Here is a 16,690-nt window from a genome sequence, read left to right on the forward strand (position 1 = left end):
GCTGCAACATGACTTGCCAATTCTTATACTCAATGCCCCGGCCAATGAAGGCAAGCATGCCGTATGCCTTCTTGACTACCTTCTCCACCTGTGTTGCCCCTTTCAATGACCTGTGGACCTGTACTCCTAGATCTCTTTGACTTTCAATACTCTTGAGGGTTCTACCATTCACTGTATATTCCCTACCTGCATTAGCCCTTCCAAAATGCATTACCTCACATTTGTCCGGATTAAACTCCATCTGCCATCTCTCCGCCCAAGTCTCCAGACAATCTAAATCCTGCTGTATCCTCAGACAGTCCTCATCGCTATCCGCAATTCCACCAACCTTTGTGTCGTCTGCAAACTTACTAATCAGACCAGTTACATTTTCCTCCAAATCATTTATATATACTACAAACAGCAAAGGTCCCAGCACTGATCCCTGTGGAACACCACTGGTCACAGCCCTCCAATTAGAAAAGCATCCCTCCATTGCTACCCTTTGCCTTCTATGGCCTAGCCAGTTCTGAATCCACCTTGCCAGCTCACCCCTGATCCCGTGTGACTTCACCTTTTGTACTAGTCTACCATGAGGGACCTTGTCAAAGGCCTTACTGAAGTCCATGTAGACAACATCCACTGCCCTACCTGCATCAATCATCTTAGTGACCTCCTCGAAAAACTCTATCAAGTTAGTGAGACACGACCTCCCCTTCACAAAACCGTGCTGCCTCTCACTAATACGTCCATTTGCTTCCAAATGGGAGTAGATCCTGTCTCGAAGAATTCTCTCCAGTAATTTCCCTACCACTGAAGTAAGGCTCACCGGCCTGTAGTTCCCGGGATTATCCTTGCTACCCTTCTTAAACAGAGGAACAACATTGGCTATTCTCCAGTCCTCCGGGACATCCCCTGAAGACAGCGAGGATCCAAAGATTTCTGTCAAGGCCTCAGCAATTTCCTCTCCAGCCTCCTTCAGTATTCTGGGGTAGATCCCATCAGGCCCTGGGGACTTATCTACCTTAATATTTTTTAAGACACCCAACACCTCGTCTTTTTGGATCACAATGTGACCCAGGCTATCTACACCCCCTTCTCCAGACTCAACATCTACCAATTCCTTCTCTTTGGTGAATACTGATGCAAAGTATTCATTTAGTACCTCGCCCATTTCCTCTGGCTCCACACATAGATTCCCTTGCCTATCCTTCAGTGGGCCAACCCTTTCCCTGGCTACCCTCTTGCTTTTTATGTACGTGTAAAAAGCCTTGGGATTTTCCTTAACCCTATTTGCCAATGACTTTTCATGACCCCTTCTAGCCCTCCTGACTCCTTGCTTAAGTTCCTTCCTACTTTCCTTGTATGCCACACATGCTTCGTCTGTTCCCAGCCTTTTAGCCCTGACAAATGCCTCCTTTTTCTTTTTGACGAGGCCTACAATATCACTCGTCATCCAAGGTTCCCGAAAATTACCGTATTTATCTTTCTTCCTCACAGGAACATGCCTGTCCTGTATTCCCTTCAACTGACACTTGAAAGCCTCCCACATGTCAGATGTTGATTTGCCCTCAAACATCCGCCCCCAATCTATGTTCTTCAGTTCCCGCCTAATATTGTCATAATTAGCCTTCCCCCAATTTAGCACATTCATCCTCGGACCACTCTTATCCTTGTCCACCAGTACTTTAAAACTTACTGAATTGTGGTCACTGTTACCGAAATGCTCCCCTACTGAAACATCTACCACCTGGCCGGGCTCATTCCCCAATACCAGGTTCAGTAACGCCCCTTCCCTAGTTGGACTGTTCACATATTGTTTTAAGAAGCCCTCCTGGATGCTCCTTACAAACTCCGCCCCGTCTAAGCCCCTGGCACTAAGTGAGTCCCAGTCAATATTGGGGAAGTTGAAGTCTCCCATCACCACAACCCTGTTGTTTTTACTCTTTTCCAAAATCTGTCTACCTATCTGCTCCTCTATCTCCCGCTGGCTGTTGGGAGGCCTGTAGTATACCCCCAACATTGTGACTGCACCCTTCTTATTCCTGATCTCTACCCATATAGCCTCACTGCCCTCTGAGGTGTCCTCTCGCAGTATAGCTGTGATATTCTCCCGAACAAGTAGCGCAACTCCGCCTCCCCTTTTACATCCCCCTCTATCCCGCCTGAAACATCTAAATCCTGGAACGTTTAGCTGCCAATCCTGCCCTTCCCTCAACCAGGTCTCTGTAATGGCAATAACATCATAGTTCCAAGTAGTAATCCAAGCTCTAAGTTCATCTGCCTTACCCGTAATGCTCCTTGCATTAAAACATATGAAACTTTTCATCCTCGGGAGGGATATCATTTCGTCTCTGGGTGGGATTGAACCACCAACCTTTCGGTTAACAGCCGAACGCGGTAAACGATTGCGCCACTGAGACGACAACTGACAGAGGGGGTTTGGGAGAGACAGAGAGGGTTTGAGACAGACAGAGAGGGTTTGAGAAAGAGAGGATTTGAGACAGAGAGGGTTTGAGTCAGAGAGGGTTTGATACAGAGAGGGTTTGAGAGAGAGAGGGTTTGAGACAGACAGAGAGGGTTTGAGATGGATTGAGACAAACAGAGAGGGTTTGTGACAGATAGTGTTTGAGACAGATAACGTTTGAGACAGAGAGGGTTTGAGACAGACAGAGGGGGGTTGAGACAGACAGAAATGTTTTGAGAGAGACGGAGAGGATTTGACACAGACAGAGCGGTTTGTGACAGAGAGCGTTTGTATCAGAGAAGATTTGAGACAGAAAGGGAAGATTTGAGATACAAACGGTTTGAGACAGAGAGGGTTTGAGACATGGAGGGTTTGAGAAAGAGAGGGTTTGAGACAGAGAGGGTTTGAGACACAGAGGGCTTGAGCCAGAGTGTGTTTGAGACAGAGAGAGAGGGATTGTGGCAGAAAGAGAGGGTTTCAGAGTCAGACAGAGAGGTTTTGTGACAGAGAGTTTTTAAGATAGAGAGTGTTTGAGACAGAGAGGGTTTGAGACCGAGACGGTTTGAAACCGATAGAGGGGATTTGAGACAGCCAGATCGGGATGCGAGAGACAGAGAGGGTTTCACACACACAGAGGGGTTTGTGACCGAGAGCGTTTGAGACAGAGATGGTTAGAGACAGACAGAGAGTGATTGAGACGGATAGAGAGGGTTTGAGACAGAGAGATTTTGTGACACAGAGGGTTTGAGACAGAGAGGGTTTGAGACAGAGAGGGTTTGAGACAGAGCGTGTTCGAGACAGAGAGGGTTTGAGACAGACAGAGAGGGTTTGAGAAAGAGAGGATTTGAGACAGAGGGTTTGAGTCAGAGAGGGTTTGAGACAGAGAGGGTTTGAGACACAGAGGGTTTGAGACAGAGAGGGTTTGAGACAGAGCGTGTTCGAGACAGAGAGGGTCTGAGATAGACAGATAGGGTTTGAGAAAGAGAGGATTTGAGACAGAGGGTTTGAGTCAGAGAGGGCTTGAGACAGAGAGGGTTTGAGAAAGAGAGGGTTTCAGACAGAGAGTGGGTTTGGGGCAGACACAGAGAGTTTGACACAGAAAGAGAGAGTTGAGACACAGTGGATTTGTGAGAAAGAGATTTTCAGACAAAGAGAGAGGGTTAGAGACAGAGTTCGATTGAGACAGACAGAGAGGGTTTGAGAGAGGGTTTGAGACAAACAGAGAGTGTTTGAGACACAGAGAGAGGGTTTGAGACAGCGATGGTTTGAGAAAGAGAGGGTTTGAGACAGAGAGAGTTTGAGACAGAGAGGTTTTGAGCCAGAGTGGGTTTGAGACAGAGAGGGTTTGAGACCGAGAGAGAGGGTTTGGGGTAGACATAGAGGGTTTGAAACAGACAGAGAGACTTGAGACACAGTAGGTTTGAGAGAAAGAGAGGTTGAGAAAAAGAGAGAGGGTTTGAGACAGAGAGGGATTGAGACAAACAGAGAGGGTTTGAGACAGATAGGGTTTGAGACAGATAGGGTTTGAGACAGAGAGGGTTTGAACAAAGAACAAAAGAACAAAGAGATGTACAGCAAAGGAACAGGCCCTTCGGCCCTCCAAGCCCGTGCCGACCATGCTGCCCGACTAAACTACAATCATCTACACTTCCTGAATCCGTATCCCTCTATTCCCATCATATTCATGTATTTGTCAAGATGCCCCTTAAATGTCACCATCGTCCCTGCTTCCACCACTCCCTCCGGTAACGAGTTCCAGGTACCCACTACCCTCTGTGTAAAAAACTTGCCTCGTACATCTACTCTAAACCTTGCCCCTCTCACCTTTAACCTATGCCCCCTAGTAATCGACCCCTCTATCCTGGGGAAAAGCCTCTGACTATCCACTCTGTCTATGCCCCTCATAACTTTGTAGACCTCTATCAGGTCGCCCCTCAACCTCCGACGTTCCAGTGAGAACAAACCAAATTTATTCAACCGCTCCTCATAGCTAATGCCCTCCACACCAGGCTACATTCTGGTAAATCTCTTCTGCACACTCTCTAAAGCCTCCACAACCTTCTGGTAGTCTGGCGACCAGAATTGAACAGTAGACTCCAAGTGTGGCCTAACTAAGGTTCTATACAGCTGCAACATGATTTGCCAATTCTTATACGAAATGCCCCGGCCAATGAAGGCAAGCATGCCGTATGCCTTCTTGACGTCCTTGAGAGAGACAGAGAGGGTTTGACAGAGAGAGAGCGGTTAGTGACAGAGAGCATTTGAGTCAGAGTGGGTCTGAGACAGACAGAGAGGGTTTGAGACAGAAAGGGAGGATTTGACATAGTTAGGATTTGAGACAGAGAGAGTTTGAGACATAGAGGGATTGAGAAAGAGAGGGGTTGAGACAGAGAGAGTCTGAGACAGAGAGGGTTTGAGCCAGAGTGGGGTTGAGACAGTGAGAGCGGGATTGAGGCACTCAGAGAGGGCTTGTGAGAGAAACAGAGAGGGTTTGTGACAGAGAGGGTTTAAGATAGAGAGGGTTTGAGACAGAGAGGGTTTGAGACCGAGAGGGTTTGAGACCGATAGAGGGGATTTGAGACAGACAGAGAGGGATGAGAGAGACAGAGAGGGTTTCACTCAGACAGAGGGGTTTGTGACAGAGAGCGTTTGAGACAGAGAGGGTTTGAGACAGACAGAGAGTGATTGAGACGGACAGAGAGGGTTTGAGAGACAGAGAGTGTTTGAGACAGAGAGATTTTCTGATACAGAGGGTTTGAGACAGAGAGGGTTTGAGACAGAGCGCGTTCGAGACAGAGAGGGTTTGAGACAGACAGAGAGGGTTTGAGATAGACAGAGAGGGTTTGACACAGGCAGAGCGGTTAGTGACAGAGAGCGTGTGAGCCATAGAATCATAGAATCATAGAAGTTTACAGCATGGAAACAGGCCCTTCGGCCCAACCAGTCCATGCCGCCCAGTTTTTACCATTAAGCTAGTCCCAGTTGCCCGCACTTGGCCCATAACCCTCTATACCCATCTTACCCATGTACCTATCTGAATGTTTTTTAAAAGACACAATTGTACCCGCCTCTACTACTACCTCTGGCAGCCAATTCCAGACACTCACTATCCTCTGAGTGAAGAAATTGCCCCTATGGGCCCTTCTGAATCTCTCCCCTCTCACCTTGAACCTATGCCCTCTAGTTTTAGACTCTCCTACCTTTGGGAAAAAATGTTGACTATCTACCTTATCTATGCCCCTCATTATTTTATAGACCTTGTTGTGCCCTTGTTTAAGAAGGGCAGCAGGGAAAAGCCTGGGAACTACAGACCGGTGAGCCTAACGTCTGTAGTAGGTAAGTTGCTAGAAGGTATTCTGAGAGACAGGATCTACAAGCATTTACATAGATTACATAGAACATACAGTGCAGAAGGAGGCCATTCGGCCCATCGAGTCTGCACCGACCCACATTAATCCCTCACTTCCACCTTATCCCCGCAACCCAATAACCCCTCTCAACCCTTATGGACACTACGGGTAATTTAGCATGGCCAATCCACCTAACCTGCACGTCTTTGGATTGTGGGAGGAAACCGGAGCACCCGGAGGAAACCCACGCGGACACGGGGAGAACGTGCAAACTCCGCACAGACAGTGACCCAGCGGGGAATCGAACCTGGGACCCTGGCGCTGTGAAGCCACAGTGCTAATCACTTGTGCTACCGTGCTGCCCACATTTAGAGAGGCAAGGACTGATTCGGGGCAGTCAGCATGGCTTTGTGCGTGGAAAATCATGTCTCACAAATTTGATTGAGTTTTTTGAGGGAGTGACCAAGAAGGTATATGAGGGCAGTGCAGTAGACGTTGTCTACATGGACTTTAGCAAAGCCTTTGACAAGGTACCGCATGGTAGGTTGTCGCAGAAGGTTAAAGCTCACGGGATCCAGAGTGAGGTTGCCAATTGGATTCAAAATTGGCTGGATGACAGAAGGCAGAGGGTGGTTGTAGAGGGTTGTTTTTCAAACTGGAGGTCTGTGACCAGTGGTGTGCCTCAGGGATCGGTGCTGGGTCCACTGTTATTTGTGATTTATATTAATGATTTGGATGAGAATTTAGGAGGCATGGTTAGTAAGTTTGCAGGTGACACCAAGATTGGTGGCACAGTGGATAGTGAAGAAGGTTATCTAGGATTGCAACGGGATCTTGATCAATTAGGCCAGTGGGCCGACGAATGGCAGATGGAGTTTAATTTAGATAAATGTGAGGTGATGCATTTTGGCAGATCGAATCAGGCCAGGACCTACTCAGTTAATGGTATGGCGTTGGGGAGAGTTATAGAACAAAGAGATCTAGGAGTACAGGTTCATAGCTCCTTGAAGGTGGAGTCGCAGGTGGACAGGGTGGTGAAGAAGGCATTCGGCATGCTTGGTTTCATTGGTCAGAACATTGAATACAGGAGTTGGGACGTCTTGTTGAAGTTGTACAAGACATTGGTACGGCCACACTTGGAATACTGTGTGCAGTTCTGGTCACCCTATTATAGAAAGGATATTATTAAACTAGAAAGAGTGCAGAAAAGATTTACTAGGATGTTGCCGGGACTTGATGGTTTGAGTTATAAGGAGAGGCTGGATAGACTGGGACTTTTTTCCCTGGAGCGTAGGAGGCTTAGGGGTGATCTTATAGAGGTCTATAAAATAATGAGGGGCATAGATAAGTCAACATCTTTTCCCAAAGGGAGGGGAGTCTAAAACTAGAGGGCATAGGTTTAAGGTGAGAGGGGAGAGATTCAGAAGGGGCCAGAGGGGCAATTCCTTCACTCAGAGGGTAGTGAGTGTCTGGAATGGGCTGCCAGAGGTAGTAGTAGAGGCGGGTACAATTGTGTCTTTCAAAAAGCATTTAGATAGTTACAGGGGTAAGATGGGTATAGAGGGTTATGGGCCAAGTGCGGGCAACTGGGACTAGCTTAATGGTAAAAACTGGGCGGCATGGACTGGTTGGGCCAAAGGGCCTGTTTCCATGCTGTAAACTTCTATGATTCTATGATTCTATGACCTCTACGAGGTGTTGGGTGTCTTAAAAAATATTAAGGTAGATAAGTCCCCAGGGCCGGATGGGATCTACCCCAGAATACTGAAGGAGGCTGGAGAGGAAATTGCTGAGGCCTTGACAGAAATCTTTGGATCCTCGCTGTCTTCAGGGGATGTCCCGGAGGACTGGAGAATAGCCAATGTTGTTCCTCTGTTTAAGAAGGGTGGCAGGGATAATCCCGGGAACTACAGGCCGGTGAGCCTTACTTCAGTGGTAGGGAAATTACTGGAGAGAATTCTTCGAGACAGGATCTACTCCCATTTGGAAGCAAATGGACGTATTAGTGAGAGGCAGCACGGTTTTGTGAAGGGGAGGTCGTGTCTCACTAACTTGATAGAGTTTTTCGAGGAGGTCACTAAGATGATTGATGCAGGTAGGGCAGTAGATGTTGTCTATATGGACTTCAGTAAGGCCTTTGACAAGGTCCCTCATGGTAGACTAGTACAAAAGGTGAAGTCACACGGGATCAGGGGTGAACTGGCAAGGTGGATACAGAACTGGCTAGGCCATAGAAGGCAGAGGGTAGCAATGGAGGGATGCTTTTCTAATTGGTGGGCTGTGACCAGTGGTGTTCCACAGGGATCAGTGCTGGGACCTTTGCTCTTTGTAGTATATATAAATGATTTGGAGGAAAATGTAACTGGTCTGATTAGTAAGTTTGCAGACGACACAAAGGTTGGTGGAATTGCGGATAGCGATGAGGACTGTCTGAGGATACAGCAGGATTTAGATTGTCTGGAGACTTGGGCGGAGAGATGGCAGATGGAGTTTAACCTGGACAAATGTGAGGTAATGCATTTTGGAAGGGCTAATGCAGGTAGGGAATATACAGTGAATGGTAGAACACTCAAGAGTATTGAAAGTCAAAGAGATCTAGGAGTACAGGTCCACAGATCACTGAAAGGGGCTACACAGGTGGAGAAGGTAGTCAAGAAGGCATACGGCATGCTTGCCTTCATTGGCCGGGGCATTGAGTATAAGAATTGGCAAGTCATGTTGCAGCTGTATAGAACCTTAGTTAGGCCACACTTGGAGTATAGTGTTCAATTCTGGTCGCCACACTACCAGAAGGATGTGGAGGCTTTAGAGAGGGTGCAGAAGAGATTTACCAGAATGTTGCCTGGTATGGAGGGCATAAGCTATGAGGAGCGATTGAATAAACTCGGTTTGTTCTCACTGGAACGAAGGAGGTTGAGGGGCGACCTGATAGAGGTATACAAAATTATGAGGGGCATAGACAGAGTGGATAGTCAGAGGCTTTTCCCCAGGGTAGAGGGGTCAATTACTAGGGGGCATAGGTTTAAGGTGAGAGGGGCAAAGTTTAGAGTAGATGTACGAGGCAAGTTTTTTACGCAGAGGGTAGTGGGTGCCTGGAACTCACTACCGGAGGAGGTAGTGGAGGCAGGGACGATAGGGACATTTAAGGGGCATCTTGACAAATATATGAATAGGATGGGAATAGAAGGATACGGACCCAGGAAGTGTAGAAGATTGTAGTTTAGTCGGGCAGTATGGTCGGCACGGGCTTGGAGGGCCGAAGGGCCTGTTCCTGTGCTGTACATTTCTTTGTTCTTTGTTTTGTTATAAGAACACCCCTAAGCCTCCTACGCTCCACGGAAAAAAGTCCCAGTCTATCCAGCCTCTCCTTATAACTCAAACCATCAAGTCCCGGCAACATCCTAGTAAATCTTTTCTGCACTCTTTCCAGTTTAATAATATCCTTCCTATAATAGGGTGACCAGAACTGCACACAGTATTCCAAGTGTGGCCGTACCAATGTCTTGTACAACTTCAACAAGACGTCCCAACTCCTGTATTCAATGTTCTGACCAATGAAACCAAGCATGCCGAATGCCTTATTCACCACCCTGTCCAACTGCGACTCCACCTTCAAGGAGCTATGAACCTGTACTCCTAGATCTCTTTGTTCTATAACTCTCCCCAACGCCATACCATTAACTGAGTAGGTCCTGGCCTGATTCGATCTGCCAAAATGCATCAGAGAGGGTTTGAGACAGACAGAGAGGGTTTGAGACAGAAAGGGAGGATTTGAGATAGAAGCGATTTGAGACAGTGAGAGTTTGAGACACAGAGGGTTTGAGAAAGAGAGGGTTTGAAACAGAGAGGGTTTGAGACAGAGAGGGTTTGAGCCAGAGTGGGTTTGAGTCAGAGAGAGCGGGATTGAGGCACTCAGAGAGGGTTTGAGAGAGAGACAGAGAGGGTTTGTGACAGAGAGGGTTTAAGATCGAGAGGGTTTGAGACAGAGAGAGTTTGAGACCGAGAGGGTTTGAGACCGATAGAGGGGATTTGAGACAGACAGATAGGGATGAGAGAGACAGAGTTCGTTTCACACAGACAGAGAGGGTTTGAGACGGCAAGGGAGGATTTGAGATAGAAAGGATTTGAGACAGAGAGAGTTTGAGACATAGAGGGTTTGAGAAAGAGAGGGTTTGAGACAGAGAGTGTTTGAGATAGAGAGGGTTTGAGCCAGAGTGGTTTTGAGACAGAGTGAGCGGGAGTGAGGCACTCCGAGAGGGTTTGAGAGAGAGACAGAGAGTGTTTGTGACAGAGAGGGTTTAAGATAGAGTGGGTTTGAGACCGAGGATGTTTGAGACCGATAGAGGGGATTTGAGACAGACAGATAGGGATGAGAGGGACAGAGAGGGTTTCGACCAAACAGAGGGGGTTTGTGACAGCGAGCGTTTGAGACAGAGAGGGTTTGAGACAGAGATGGGTTGAGACAGACAGAGCGTGATTGAGTCGGACAGAGAGGGTTTGAGAGACAGAGAGTGTTTGTGACAGAGAGATTTTGTGACACAGAGGGTTTGAGAAAGAGAGGGTTTGAAACAGAGAGGGTTTGAGACAGAGAGGGTTTGAGCCAGAGTGGGTTTGAGTCAGAGAGAGCGGGATTGAGGCACTCAGAGAGGGTTTGAGAGAGAGACAGAGAGGGTTTGTGACAGAGAGGGTTTAAGATCGAGAGGGTTTGAGACAGAGAGAGTTTGAGACCGAGAGGGTTTGAGACCGATAGAGGGGATTTGAGACAGACAGTTAGGGATGAGAGAGACAGAGTTCGTTTCACACAGACAGAGAGGGTTTGAGACGGCAAGGGAGGATTTGAGATAGAAAGGATTTGAGACAGAGAGAGTTTGAGACATAGAGGGTTTGAGAAAGAGAGGGTTTGAGACAGAGAGTGTTTGAGATAGAGAGGGTTTGAGCCAGAGTGGTTTTGAGACAGAGTGAGCGGGAGTGAGGCACTCCGAGAGGGTTTGAGAGAGAGACAGAGAGTGTTTGTGACAGAGAGGGTTTAAGATAGAGTGGGTTTGAGACCGAGGATGTTTGAGACCGATAGAGGGGATTTGAGACAGACAGATAGGGATGAGAGGGACAGAGAGGGTTTCGACCAAACAGAGGGGGTTTGTGACAGCGAGCGTTTGAGACAGAGAGGGTTTGAGACAGAGATGGGTTGAGACAGACAGAGCGTGATTGAGTCGGACAGAGAGGGTTTGAGAGACAGAGAGTGTTTGTGACAGAGCGATTTTGTGACACAGAGGATTTGAGACAGGGAGGTTTTGAGACAGCGAGCGTTACAGACAGAGCGTGTTCGAGACAGCGAGGGGTTGAGACAGACAGAGAGGGTTTGAGAGAGACAGAGAGGGTTTAAGACAGACAGAGAGGGTTTGAGAAAGAGAGGATTTGAGACAGAGAGGGTTTGAGTCAGAGAGGGTTTGATACAGCGAGGGTTTGAGAGAGAGAGGTTTTGAGACAGACCGAGAGGGTTTGAGAGAGGGATTGAGACAAACAGAGAGGGTTTGTGACAGACAGAGTTTGAGACAGATAGCGTTTGAGACAGAGAGGGTTTGAGACAGGCAGAGGGGGGTTGAGACAGACAGAGAGGGTTTGAGAGAGACAGAGAGGGTTTGACACAGACAGAGCGGTTTGTAACAGAGAGCGTTTGTGTCAGAGAGGATTTGAGACAGAAAGGGAGGATTTGAGATAGAAACGGTTTAAGACAGAGAGGGTTTGAGACACAGAGGGTTTGAGCCAGAGTGTGTTTGAGACAGAGAGAGGGGGATTGAGGCAGACAGAGAGGGTTTCAGAGAGAGACAGAGAGGGTTTTTGACTGAGAGTTTTTAAGATAGAGAGTGTTTGAGACAGAGAGGGTTTGAGACCGAGACGGTCTGAGACCGATAGAGGGGATTTGAGACAGCGAGATCGGGATGAGAGAGACAGAGAGGGTTTCACACAGACAGAGGGGGTTTGTGACCTAGAGCGTTTGAGACAGAGATTGTTTAAGACAGACAGAGAGTGATTGAGACGGATAGAGAGGGTTTGATAGACAGGGAGGGTATGAGACAGTGAGGGTTTAAGACAGAGAGATTTTGTGACACAGAGGGTTTGAACAGAGAGGGTTTGAGACAGAGATGGTTTGAGACAGAGCGTGTTCGAGACAGAGAGGGTTTGAGACAGACAGGGAGGGTTTGAGAAAGAGAGGATTTGAGAAAGAGGGTTTGAGTCAGAGAGGGTTTGAGACAGAGAGGGTTTGAGATAGAGAGTGTTTCAGACAGAGAGAGAGGGATTGGGGCAGACATAGAGGGTTTGAAACATAAAGAGAGAGTTGAGACACAGTGGGTTTGTGAGAAAGAGAGTTTCAGACAAAGAGAGAGGGTTAGAGACAGAGAGGGATTGAGACAGACAGAGAGGGTTTGAGAGGGGGAATGAGACAAACAGAGAGGGTTTGAGACACAGAGAGAGGGTGTGAGACAGAGATGGTTTGAGACAGAGAGGGGTTGAGATAGACAGAGAGTGCTTGAGATAGAGTGAGAGCGTTTGAGAGAGTCAGAGAGGGTTTGAGACAGAGAGGGTTTGAGACAGAGACGGTTTGAGTCAGAGAGTGTTCGAGACAGAGAGCGTTTGAGACAGAGAGGGTTTCAGACACAGAGAGGGGATTTGGGGCACACATAGAGAGTTTGAAACAGACAGAGACACTTGGGCCACAGTGGCTTTGTGTGAAAGCGGGTTTGAGACAGAGAGAGAGTGTTTGAGAGAGAGAGGGAGTGAGACAGTCAGAGATGGTTTGAGAGAGGGATTGAGACAAACAGAGAGGGTTTGAGACACAGAGAGAGCGGTTGAGACAGAGATGGTTTGAGACAGAGAGGGTTTGAGACAGACAGAGAGGATTTGACACAGACGGGGTTTGAGACAGATAGAGAGGGTTTGAGACAGAGAGAGAGGGTTTGAGAGAGGGATTGAGACAAACAGAGAGGGTTAGTGACAGATAGAGTTTTAGACCGATAGCGTTTGAGACAGAGAGGGTTTGAGACAGACAGAGGGGGGTTGAGATAGACAGAGATGGTTTGAGAGAGACAGAGAGTGTTTGACACAGACAGAGCGGTTTGTAACAGAGAGCGTTTGTGTCAGAGAGGATTTGAGACAGAAAGGGAGGATTTGAGATAGAAACGGTTTAAGACAGAGAGGGTTTGAGACACAGAGGGTTTGAGCCAGAGTGTGTTTGAGACAGAGAGAGGGGGATTGAGGCAGACAGAGAGGGTTTCAGAGAGAGACAGAGAGGGTTTTTGACTGAGAGTTTTTAAGATAGAGAGTGTTTGAGACAGAGAGGGTTTGAGACCGAGACGGTCTGAGACCGATAGAGGGGATTTGAGACAGCGAGATCGGGATGAGAGAGACAGAGAGGGTTTCACACAGACAGAGGGGGTTTGTGACCTAGAGCGTTTGAGACAGAGATTGTTTAAGACAGACAGAGAGTGATTGAGACGGATAGAGAGGGTTTGATAGACAGGGAGGGTATGAGACAGTGAGGGTTTAAGACAGAGAGATTTTGTGACACAGAGGGTTTGAACAGAGAGGGTTTGAGACAGAGATGGTTTGAGACAGAGCGTGTTCGAGACAGAGAGGGTTTGAGACAGACAGGGAGGGTTTGAGAAAGAGAGGATTTGAGACAGAGGGTTTGAGTCAGAGAGGGTTTGAGACAGAGAGGGTTTGAGATAGAGAGTGTTTCAGACAGAGAGAGAGGGATTGGGGCAGACATAGAGGGTTTGAAACATAAAGAGAGAGTTGAGACACAGTGGGTTTGTGAGAAAGAGAGTTTCAGACAAAGAGAGAGGGTTAGAGACAGAGAGGGATTGAGACAGACAGAGAGGGTTTGAGAGGGGGAATGAGACAAACAGAGAGGGTTTGAGACACAGAGAGAGGGTGTGAGACAGAGATGGTTTGAGACAGAGAGGGGTTGAGATAGACAGAGAGTGCTTGAGATAGAGTGAGAGCGTTTGAGAGAGTCAGAGAGGGTTTGAGACAGAGAGGGTTTGAGACAGAGACGGTTTGAGTCAGAGAGTGTTCGAGACAGAGAGCGTTTGAGACAGAGAGGGTTTCAGACACAGAGAGGGGATTTGGGGCACACATAGAGAGTTTGAAACAGACAGAGACACTTGGGCCACAGTGGCTTTGTGTGAAAGCGGGTTTGAGACAGAGAGAGAGTGTTTGAGAGAGAGAGGGAGTGAGACAGTCAGAGATGGTTTGAGAGAGGGATTGAGACAAACAGAGAGGGTTTGAGACACAGAGAGAGCGGTTGAGACAGAGATGGTTTGAGACAGAGAGGGTTTGAGACAGACAGAGAGGATTTGACACAGACGGGGTTTGAGACAGATAGAGAGGGTTTGAGACAGAGAGAGAGGGTTTGAGAGAGGGATTGAGACAAACAGAGAGGGTTAGTGACAGATAGAGTTTTAGACCGATAGCGTTTGAGACAGAGAGGGTTTGAGACAGACAGAGGGGGGTTGAGATAGACAGAGATGGTTTGAGAGAGACAGAGAGTGTTTGACACAGACAGAGCGGTTTGTGACAGAGAGCGTTTGTGTCAGAGAGGATTTGAGACAGACAGAGATGGTTTGATACAGAAAGGGAGGATTTGAGATCGAAACGGTTTGAGACAGAGAGGGTTTGAGACATGGAGGGTTTGAGAAAGAGAGGGTTTGAGACAAGAGGGTTTGAGACACAGAGGGTTTGAGCCAGAATGGGTTTGAGACACAGAGAGAGGGATTGAGGCAGACGGAGAGGGTTTCAGAGAGAGACAGAGAGGGTTTGTGACAGAGAGTTTTTAAGATAGAGAATGTTTGAGACAGAGAGGGTTTGAGAGACAGAGGGCGTTTGACAGAGAGAGAGTTTGAGACAAAGAGGGGTTGAGACAGAGAGGGTGTGAGACAGATAGCTTTTGAGACAGAGAGGGTTTGAGACAGACAGAGGGTTTTGAGACAGGCAGAGCTGGTTTGAGACAGACAGAGCGGTTTGTGACAGAGAGCGTTTGAGTCAGAGAGTGTTTGAGACAGACAGAGTGGGGTTGAGACAGAAAGGGTAGATTTGAGATAGAAAGGATTTGAGACAGAGAGGGTTGGAGACATAGAGGGTTTGAGAAAGAGAGGGTTTGAGACAGATAAGGTTTGAGACAGAGAGGATTTGAGCCAGAATGGGTTCGAGACAGGGAGAGGGGGATTGAGGCAGACAGAGAGGGTTTGAGAGAGAGACAGAGAGGGTTTGAGACAGAGAGGGTTTAAGGTAGAGAGGGTTTGAGACAGAGAGGGTTTGAGACAGAGAGGGTTTAAGGTAGAGAGGGTTTGAGACAGATAGGGTCTGAGACCGAGATGGTTTGAGACCGACAGAGGGGATTATAGACAGACAGATAGGGATGAGAGACAGAGTGATTTTCACACAGACAGAGGGGTTCGTGACAGAGAGCGTTTGAGCCAGAGAGGGTTTGAGACAGAGATGGGTTGAGGCAGGCAGAGAGTGATTGAGGCGGACAGAGAGGGTTTGAGAGACAGAGAGTGTTTGAGACAGAGAGATTTTGTGACTAAGACGGTTTGAGACAGAGCGCGTTCGAGAGAGTGATGGTTTGAGACAGACTGAGAGGGTTTGAGAGAGACAGAGAGAGTTTGAGACAGAGAGAGAGGGTTTGAGATAGAGAGGATTTGAGACAGAGAGGGTTTGAGTCAGAGAGGGTTTGAGACAGAGAGTTTTGAGACAGAGAGGGTTTCAGACACAGAGAGAGGGTTTGCGGCAGACATAGAGGGTTTGAAACAGACAGAGAGACTTGAGACGCAGTGGGTTTGAGACGAAGAGGGTTTGAGACAGAGAGAGAGGACTTGAGACAGAGAGGGATTGAGACAGACAGACACGGTTTGAGAGAGGATTTGAGACTGATAGTGTTTGAGACAGATAGCGTTTGAGAACGAGATGGTTTGGGCCAGACAGAAGGGGCTTGAGACAGACAGAGAGGGTTTGAGAGAGACAGAGAGGTTTTGACACAGAGAGAGCGGTTTGTGGCAGAGAGCGTTTGAGTCAGAGCGTGTTTGAGACAGACAGAGAATCTTTGAGAAAGAAAGGAAGGATTTGAGATAGAAAGGATTTGAGAAAGAGAGGGTTTGAGACAGAGAGGGTTTGAGAGACAGAGGGTTTGAGCCAGAGTGGTTTTGAGACAGTGAGAGATGGATTGGGGCAGACAGAGAGAGTTTGAGAGAGCGACAGAGAGGGTTTCACACAGACAGAGGGGGTTTGTGACAGAGAGCGTTTGAGACAGAGAGGGTTTGAGACAAACTCTGGTGCGGCCGCATTTCGCATAATGCATGCAGTTCTGGTCGCCGCATTATGGGAAGGATGTGGAAGCATTGGAACGGGTGCAGAGGAGATTTACCAGGATGTTGCCTGGTCTGGAGGGAAGATATTATGAGGGAAGGCTGAGGGACTTGAGGTTATTTTCTTTAGAAAGAAGAAGGTTAAGAGGTGACTTAATTGAGGCGTACAAGTTGATCAGAGGATTAGATAGGGTGGACAGTGAGCGTCTTTTTCCTCAGATGGTGATGTCGAGCACGAAGGGACATAGCTTTAATTTGACGGGTGATAGATATAGGGCAGATGTCAGAGGTAGGTTATTTACACAGAGAGTAGTAAGGGCATGGAATGCCCTGCCTGTAACAGTAGTGGACTCGCCAACATTAAGGGCATTTAAATGGTCATTGGATAAACATATGGATGATAAAGGAATAGTGTAGATGGGCTTTAGAGTGGTTTCAAAGGTCGGCGCAACATCGAGGGCCGAAGGGCCTGTACTGTGCTGTAATGTTCTATGTTCCATAGAGAAAGGATTGACCTGGAACTCGCTCCC

General features: G+C 47.8%; 1 non-coding gene across 1 annotated transcript; it reads right to left on the reverse strand.

Annotated features, from left to right (window-relative positions):
• Nucleotides 1-2,328: 2,328 nt before the first annotated feature.
• Nucleotides 2,329-2,402, reverse strand: trnan-guu (transfer RNA asparagine (anticodon GUU)). Its single transcript has one exon. It is a non-coding gene; the product is annotated as a tRNA-Asn (tRNA).
• Nucleotides 2,403-16,690: the final 14,288 nt, after the last annotated feature.

Source organism: Scyliorhinus torazame, chromosome 20 (assembly GCF_047496885.1).
Source record: "Scyliorhinus torazame isolate Kashiwa2021f chromosome 20, sScyTor2.1, whole genome shotgun sequence".
Lineage (NCBI taxonomy): Eukaryota > Metazoa > Chordata > Chondrichthyes > Carcharhiniformes > Scyliorhinidae > Scyliorhinus > Scyliorhinus torazame.